Source organism: Aegilops tauschii, chromosome 7 (genome assembly GCF_002575655.3).
Source record: "Aegilops tauschii subsp. strangulata cultivar AL8/78 chromosome 7, Aet v6.0, whole genome shotgun sequence".
In the NCBI taxonomy this organism is placed as follows: Eukaryota; Viridiplantae; Streptophyta; class Magnoliopsida; order Poales; family Poaceae; genus Aegilops; species Aegilops tauschii.
Window position 1 is genome coordinate 121,796,213 of NC_053041.3, and position 7,102 is coordinate 121,803,314.

The 7,102-nt window shown below is 38.2% G+C and overlaps 1 long non-coding RNA gene across 2 annotated transcripts; it reads left to right on the forward strand.

Annotated features, from left to right (window-relative positions):
- Positions 1–540: 540 nt before the first annotated feature.
- On the forward strand, positions 541–4,452 carry LOC109766895 (uncharacterized). 2 transcript variants are annotated; one of them, XR_002233738.4, is made up of 6 exons: positions 541–1,115; positions 1,255–1,388; positions 1,484–1,725; positions 1,896–2,335; positions 3,242–3,330; positions 4,220–4,452. It is a non-coding gene; the product is annotated as an uncharacterized lncRNA (long non-coding RNA). The 2 variants fall into 2 exon arrangements; XR_002233739.4 differs by having other exon boundaries at positions 587–1,115; positions 1,460–1,725.
- Positions 4,453–7,102: the final 2,650 nt, after the last annotated feature.

Below are 7,102 nucleotides of genomic sequence, written 5' to 3' on the forward strand. Positions count from 1 at the left end.
CGTGATCGTAATTATCTATACCTACCTATACTAATCCTAGACTCCCTAGACAGCGTGTTTGGTTCGGGGGAATTCGAGATGGGGAATGGGAGTTGAGAGGTGAGGAGATTAAAAGTCCACTGTTTGATTAGAGGGAATGGGAGTTTAAGTAGGAAGGGGAATGGGAGTTGAGGAAGCCAATTCCCACCTATTTCTTCCCAGGGGTACCCTGTTAATTCATGAGCAGAGTTTTATCCCACGCTAATTTCCATCATATACCAAACAAGGGAATGGGAGTAAAAATCTACTTTCCATGACTAATCCCTTCATAAACACCCTTGTGCAAACTCCCATTCCTCCGCCTAACCGCCTGTTTGGTAAACACTTAGGCTGAGAAATTACCACGTTAATTAGAAATTACCAGCCGTTTATCCAGTGGGACCGAATTATTACGGTCAAGATTAAATCTGATCACGGTTGTAGGAGTATCATATGGGCCTTCGTTTTTAGCCTGGGAAATTCCCAATCTCACGTGTCTCCTGCGTGGGGTTAGCCCATTCTATGGCCCAACAAGCCATCCAACCTTCTCCATCTCCGCCTCCTCCCCGAAGCGACGCCACGCCCTCGCTCCTCCTGAAGCGCCGCCACGCCCACCTCGATCTCCGCCGCCACCTCCCACCCCTACCTCCGCGGTGGTCCTGCGCCCCCTCTACCCCGACCTCCGGCGACACTCCTCCCATCCCGATCTCCGCCGATGGTCCTACGTCCTCACCACCCGACCTCCGGAGAAGCTCCTCCGACCCACCTCCCTCCCCCACCTCCGCTGCGCTCCCGCGCTCTTCACCGTGGTCACGCCCCCATCCATGCCGGTAGTGCATGCTGGATTAGGAGGTTGTACACGTACGTCTATATTTATGTTCAAGTCGAGCTTCGTGAATCTGAAGGCATCTATGATCAAGAACCTATTAATTGCATTCAATTCAATCTCACATGTGTGTGCTACATGCTGGAAGAAATACTTATCTTTTAATTTGTATATATGGCTGTGCGCACGTATGTATGTACTGGCACATCTTGCCGGAACCTGATTGGGAAGTCAGATTCGCTAAATCTACACGCCCGTGTCTTCGTGCCATGTAAGTCGCAACTCACGGCCTGTATCAACAACACCAATTATATTTCTTCTCTCTTTATTATAACTAATGTCATCAAATCTGATAGTCGTCTACAGATGTTTTCCCTGTGGATACTGAGATGCATGGCACCATTTTGCAGATACTTGGAGTATATATCTAGCATATCAAGCCACCGGAGACAAGCAATACTTCATTGAAACAATAACAACAATATCATTGTTTTGTCCAGATGACATCGTCCATGTCTACTGATGTGGTTGGCACTCACCACAGGTACTCGCTCCAACCTTAGATGAACTGTTTTATCTCTGTAGCTATTTATGAATAAAATTGGTCATGTATAGCATGCATGCCTTCTGGCTATATAGAAGTCGAGGTGCCTATGCGGGCTGCAAAAATAGAGGGCGTCCCCGACTCAGATTTTGTGTCCTGCTCGAGCACGTCAGTAATGGGCGTCGGACATGGACTCCACATGGAACACTCTCTTTGACACATAAACGATGTCCTCAAGCCCCTATGTGGAAGTATCCAGCCTCGCCGTTCTACCATTTTCTCTAGAACAACGATGTACATCTTTGACGGAACACTGACCGCCAGTGCTACACCTGAGGTACATCATTGTATAATCCACATGCCAAACCATGAGTAAAGTACCAAGCTATTATGTTTCAAAATTTATTTGGAAGAGCATGTGTTTTGGGTTTTATACTTCACCATGATCTTTTACTGTGTGCCTGCAACCATAGCTTCTATCGTCATTAACTTGCCATATACGGATAGTCTGCAGAGTTTACAAACAAGAGTGAAACCAATAATGTTGAGTGATGATTATGGTATGATTGCTGGATTAATAATTCAGAGTAAGAAAGCTATTTTACTGGAAAAGCTGCTCCCGTGCTCTTCACCGTGGTCACACCCCCATCCATGCCGCTCTTTTCCCTGAACACCCATGAGAGCGACGCCATGCTGCGAGGGGAGCAAGTCGAGGTGCCTATGCGGGCTGCAAAAATGGAGGGCGTCGCCGACTCGGATGTTTTGTCCTGCTCAAGCACGTCATTAATGGGTGTTGGACATGGACTCCACATGGAACGCTCTCTTTGCCACATCAAAGATGGCCTCAAGCCCCTATACAGAAGTATACAATCTTGCCGTTCTACAATTTTCTCTGGAACAACGATGTACAACTTCGACGGAACAGGACCGCCAGTGCTCCACCTGAGGTACGCCACTGTATAATCCACATGCCAAACCATGAGTAAAGTAGCAAGCTATTCTGTTTCAAAATTTATTTGGAAGAGCATGTGTTTTGGGCTTTATACTTCACCATGATCTTTTACTTTGTGTCTGCAACCACACCTTATGTTGTCATTACCTAGCCATATACATATAGTCTGCAGAGTTTACAAACAATAGTGGAACCTATACTGATGAGTGATGATTATGGTATGATTGCCGGATTAATAATCCAGAACAAGAAATATATTTTACTGGACAAGTTAAATCTAATATTAACAATAGTACGAATGTACTTCACCTGCAAATTGTTCTTATCATTCTATCATTCCAGAGGTTATATAAGCCACAAAATCACACTGCTGGTCACACTACTAACAGCAGGTCAAATCTTGGTGCTGCAACAGTTAGGCATGTAGTATGCAAGTTTAGAGATGGATATACCAAGTTTACTATGAACTAAAGCATGACAGGTTTGACAAACAACACACATTTGTATTAATTCGGCAGTTCATTAGATATGATCTGCAAGAGTTTGTGATATATATGTTATGGATCAGCGCACAGGTAGTTAATCTGTCTTTTTTGCCATTTAGTAAATTCAAGCCCTTAATATGATGCTCTGAATGTCATACAGAGTTAGTTTCAGATTGGTAGTGCATCTCACAGTGATTTTTATAACTGAAGTTGATCATAATCACTGTGTACAGAGCATTTCAATGTGCTGTTCAATAAATTATAGAAATTAGAAGTATGCCTATTATTGTAACATATTGTAGTAAGGTAGTGCCACTTCCAAGAATCAAATCTATTTTATGTCCTGAGAAGTTTTTCCTTAAATGTATACTACAAAGGGATCAGTACTGATTAATTGGCAATTTACTATGTTTCAGAATAAACTTCTCACGAGTGAAATTACTTCTGGTGTTGCAATGTAGCTAGATTGGAGAGAAACATGATAGCATCTTAATAATCCAGTAAGGTATTTGACGAGCTCCATTGCATAATTTATAGAGAAATCATAGAGCTTTTTCTTTAATTCATCGAAAATTGTTTCGCTTCCAGTATGTAATTTGTACAAGCATCATGGAGTGCTTATGCATGCTTGCCTTTTGTTGACAACATAATTTTGTAAGTAAACTAAAATGACATGTATTTTCTACTCATAATGGTGAATCCAGTGGATAAAGGTGTGTACTGTGATAAAGCTGTACTTCAGACTATTATTTTCGTTTGTGGAGAACAGACAAAATGCGGAAAGCCCATGGCAGCCACCAATTTTGTTACCTGCTCCGAGCAATGTAGGAGTTCTGTATAAACTTGATCCTATGGTAGAATATTTATCTATACATGTGTTTCTGGTAGAAACCAACACATTTTACACCTAATTTTTACTTCTCTCACTGCAAGTCTGATACAACACAGAACACTAATTAATCATATTCTCTTCATACTGTGTGCTTTCATTCTATATGTATTTCGTACATATCTAACGCAGTAGAAGAACTCTTTAGAATCATTGGACTCGATGTCCTCCATGCCAATGTAATTTACGTCAACATGATGTTTGTACCAGAAAGGATCATGCATGCTTTCTCCTATCTATTATAGCTTGCTGTTATCACTGATGTAAAATGAAATCTTCATGGCAAGCGCCTCTAGCTTCCCACTGCTGCAACCATTTTGAGAAAAGCAAGGAAAGGATAGCGTTGATATACGTACCTTTTTTTAAGCAAGTACCGTTGATATACATATGACAGATAGTTCATGCACTGTACTTTAGTAGCTAGCCTTCACTAAAAGGAACAAAATCTATGTTTTTTAAAAATAAGCTAATTTTTACTAATCAGTTCTTTTGTTCTACTTTATAGATTGTAAACCAGTTTTTCGGTTGGACGGAAGTAACTCCAGTCGCTGGGAGGACTTGGTGGTAATTTACAAGGCCGTGAAGCATTTTTCATGTAACTGGTAGTGATCTAAGTCACATGTTATTAGAATGGATGTTACTACAACATTTCCGTATGAACGTATGCCACAGATCTTTGCATATATATTGCACTCCCTTTGTAAATAAATATAAGACGTTTTAATATGTTTCTACTACTATATGTTTTTGTCACTATTATGACAATAGATCGATTAGCTTCTCCGAAATATATATTGTCGATGTGATCAAACATGTGTTACATGCCATCTAATGCAACATCGCTTTGTTTGAATGTTCACAATTATAACTAGCTATGACAAGAGATAACTATACATGTATTTTTTTGGAAGTAGAACTATACATGTTAGATCTCCAATGGTGTATCAACCAAAAAACAATACCACGGAATCTAAGAAAGCAAAAAGAATACCATATACCTTCTATTAAGAGGATAGCTAACTACTCATGCTGAATGGCAAAAAAAAAAATGATGTACTATATAACTGATTGCTAAGAATTAAAAGAAGTCCCAAGGTAATGCTGGTTTGAAATCATATGAATATGTAAAATGCCTAATTACGAGTTTCTAAATCAATGTGGATAATCATGATAAACTGCTACATGTTTTTAATCAGTATTTTACTTGCATGTCATTTGTTTAAAATCTAATATTTCATATTTAGTATTAGATTGTGGGGTCCAATTTTTCCTCAATTTCAATCAACGTCAAACAGATAAGTTCGCAAGTTGCTCTTCATTTTGAATATTATAGTATAGCTCTTATTTCTTTCCGTTGTACATAGTATTATATATACTTCAAAGCTCACTAAGGTTATTCAAACATCCGGTGTCCATTAATTCATTTTCTTTTATATCTTATTGACCACCAAATTATAACATATAATGCAGGCCATCAGGAACTTATTCAAAGAATATAGTATTTTGTCCTATGGAAAGTTTGAAGCAGTTGAGAACTTAATATGCCTGGATAATAATAATTTGGATATTTTTCTATATTATTGTGGAAAGAATTTGCAAAATGAACATACTGAAAATGTCACTATTATGTGTTTTTTTAGTGCTAGCCCGTACAGACGTCTAGATACTGGAATTTCGTGTAGCGATATCACAAACTCAAGTTTGTACAATGACCGTTTTCATTTAATCAGTTGGTCTAACATCTCCATCGAAGTTTGTTATAAAAGAAAATGAAGATATCTCATTCTAAACTATGAGTAGTATGAATTCCACGTCAAGAAAACTGAAGTAAATTAGTAGCATAGCGTAAACCAACCATAATTTCAGCAAGGATATATTATATGATATAAGTTCACTGAAATGCTAATGCATATACCTATACATCTTTGGCCTTTAACAACTAGGCTTTAATGGTTTGCAAAAACGCTACGCCGAATCTATATTTAGCACTATGAATCTAGAGTAAGATATTTATTTTCCAACTTTTACTTATAGTAAATATGATATACACTCATGTTATATACATAATTGCCATTTTTTACAGTTAACCAAATGTTGTAGCATATTGCCAAACTTGCGAATATTTTTTTTTCACAATATGGCACATGAATATAGAATTTCAATTTTTACATGTGAACATGCGAAATTCGTAAATGAAAATATGGAATTGGAGCATGTATAAAATAAATAAATGTTTGAGTTCAAACAAAACATAAAATCCAATTAAAATAGACACTAGCCCATGTGAATGCACGGGTCGACGACTAGTATATATAATTTTTGGCCTCGCGAAGGAGAAAGCATCGCTCAAGATTGGGGGAGGCTTAAGTCAATGTTATATTCTTGCCCAATCATGAGCTCTCAAGAGAAAATTTTTATGCTCGGCTTTCTCTCAATAATCGCTCCATGCTCGATACTTCTTGTACTGGTTCTTTTATGATGAAGACTATTGAATTCAGATGGGATTTATTGAAAAGAATTAAACGCAACTCTGAAGATTGAGAACTCGACGAAGGTAAGGAGTCAGGTATAACACCTAAGTTTGATTGTGTTAAATCTTTTATGGATACCGATGCTTTTCGTGAATTTAGCACTAAATATGGACTTGACTCTGAGATAGTATAGCTTCTTTCTGTGAATCCTTTGCTACTCATGTTGATCTCCCTAAGGAGAAGTGGTTTAAATATCATCCTCCCATTGAAGTAAAAGTAGTTGAACCTATTAAAGTTGAAGAAAAGACTATCACTTATAATGTTGATCCTATTGTTCCTACCGCTTATATTGAGAAACCACCTTTCCCTGTTAGAATAAAGGATCATGCTAAAGCTTCAACTGTGGTTCGTAAGAGTAATACTAGAACACCTACACCCCCGGAGCAAATTAAAGTTGAACCGAGTATTGCTATGGTTAAAGATCTCTTGGTCGATAATATTGATGGGCATGTTATTTATTTCTGTGATGAAGCTGCTAGAATTGCTCGACCCGATACTAAAAATAAACATAGACCGGTTGTAGGCATGCCTGTTATTTTTGTTAAAATAGGAGATCATTGCTATCATGGCTTATGTGATATGGGTGCTAGTGCGAGTGCAATACCTCATTCTTTATACGAAGAAATTATGCATGATATTGCACCTGCTGAGTTAGAAGGTATTGATGTTACAATTAATCTTGCCAATAGAGATACTATTTCACCAGTTGGGATTGTTAGAGATGTTGAAGTCTTGTGTGGGAAAATTAAATATCCTACTAATTTTCTTGTTCTTACTTCCCCACAAGATGACTTTTGTCCCATTATATTTGGCAGATCCTTCTTGAATACTGTTAATGCTAAGATAGACTGCAAAAA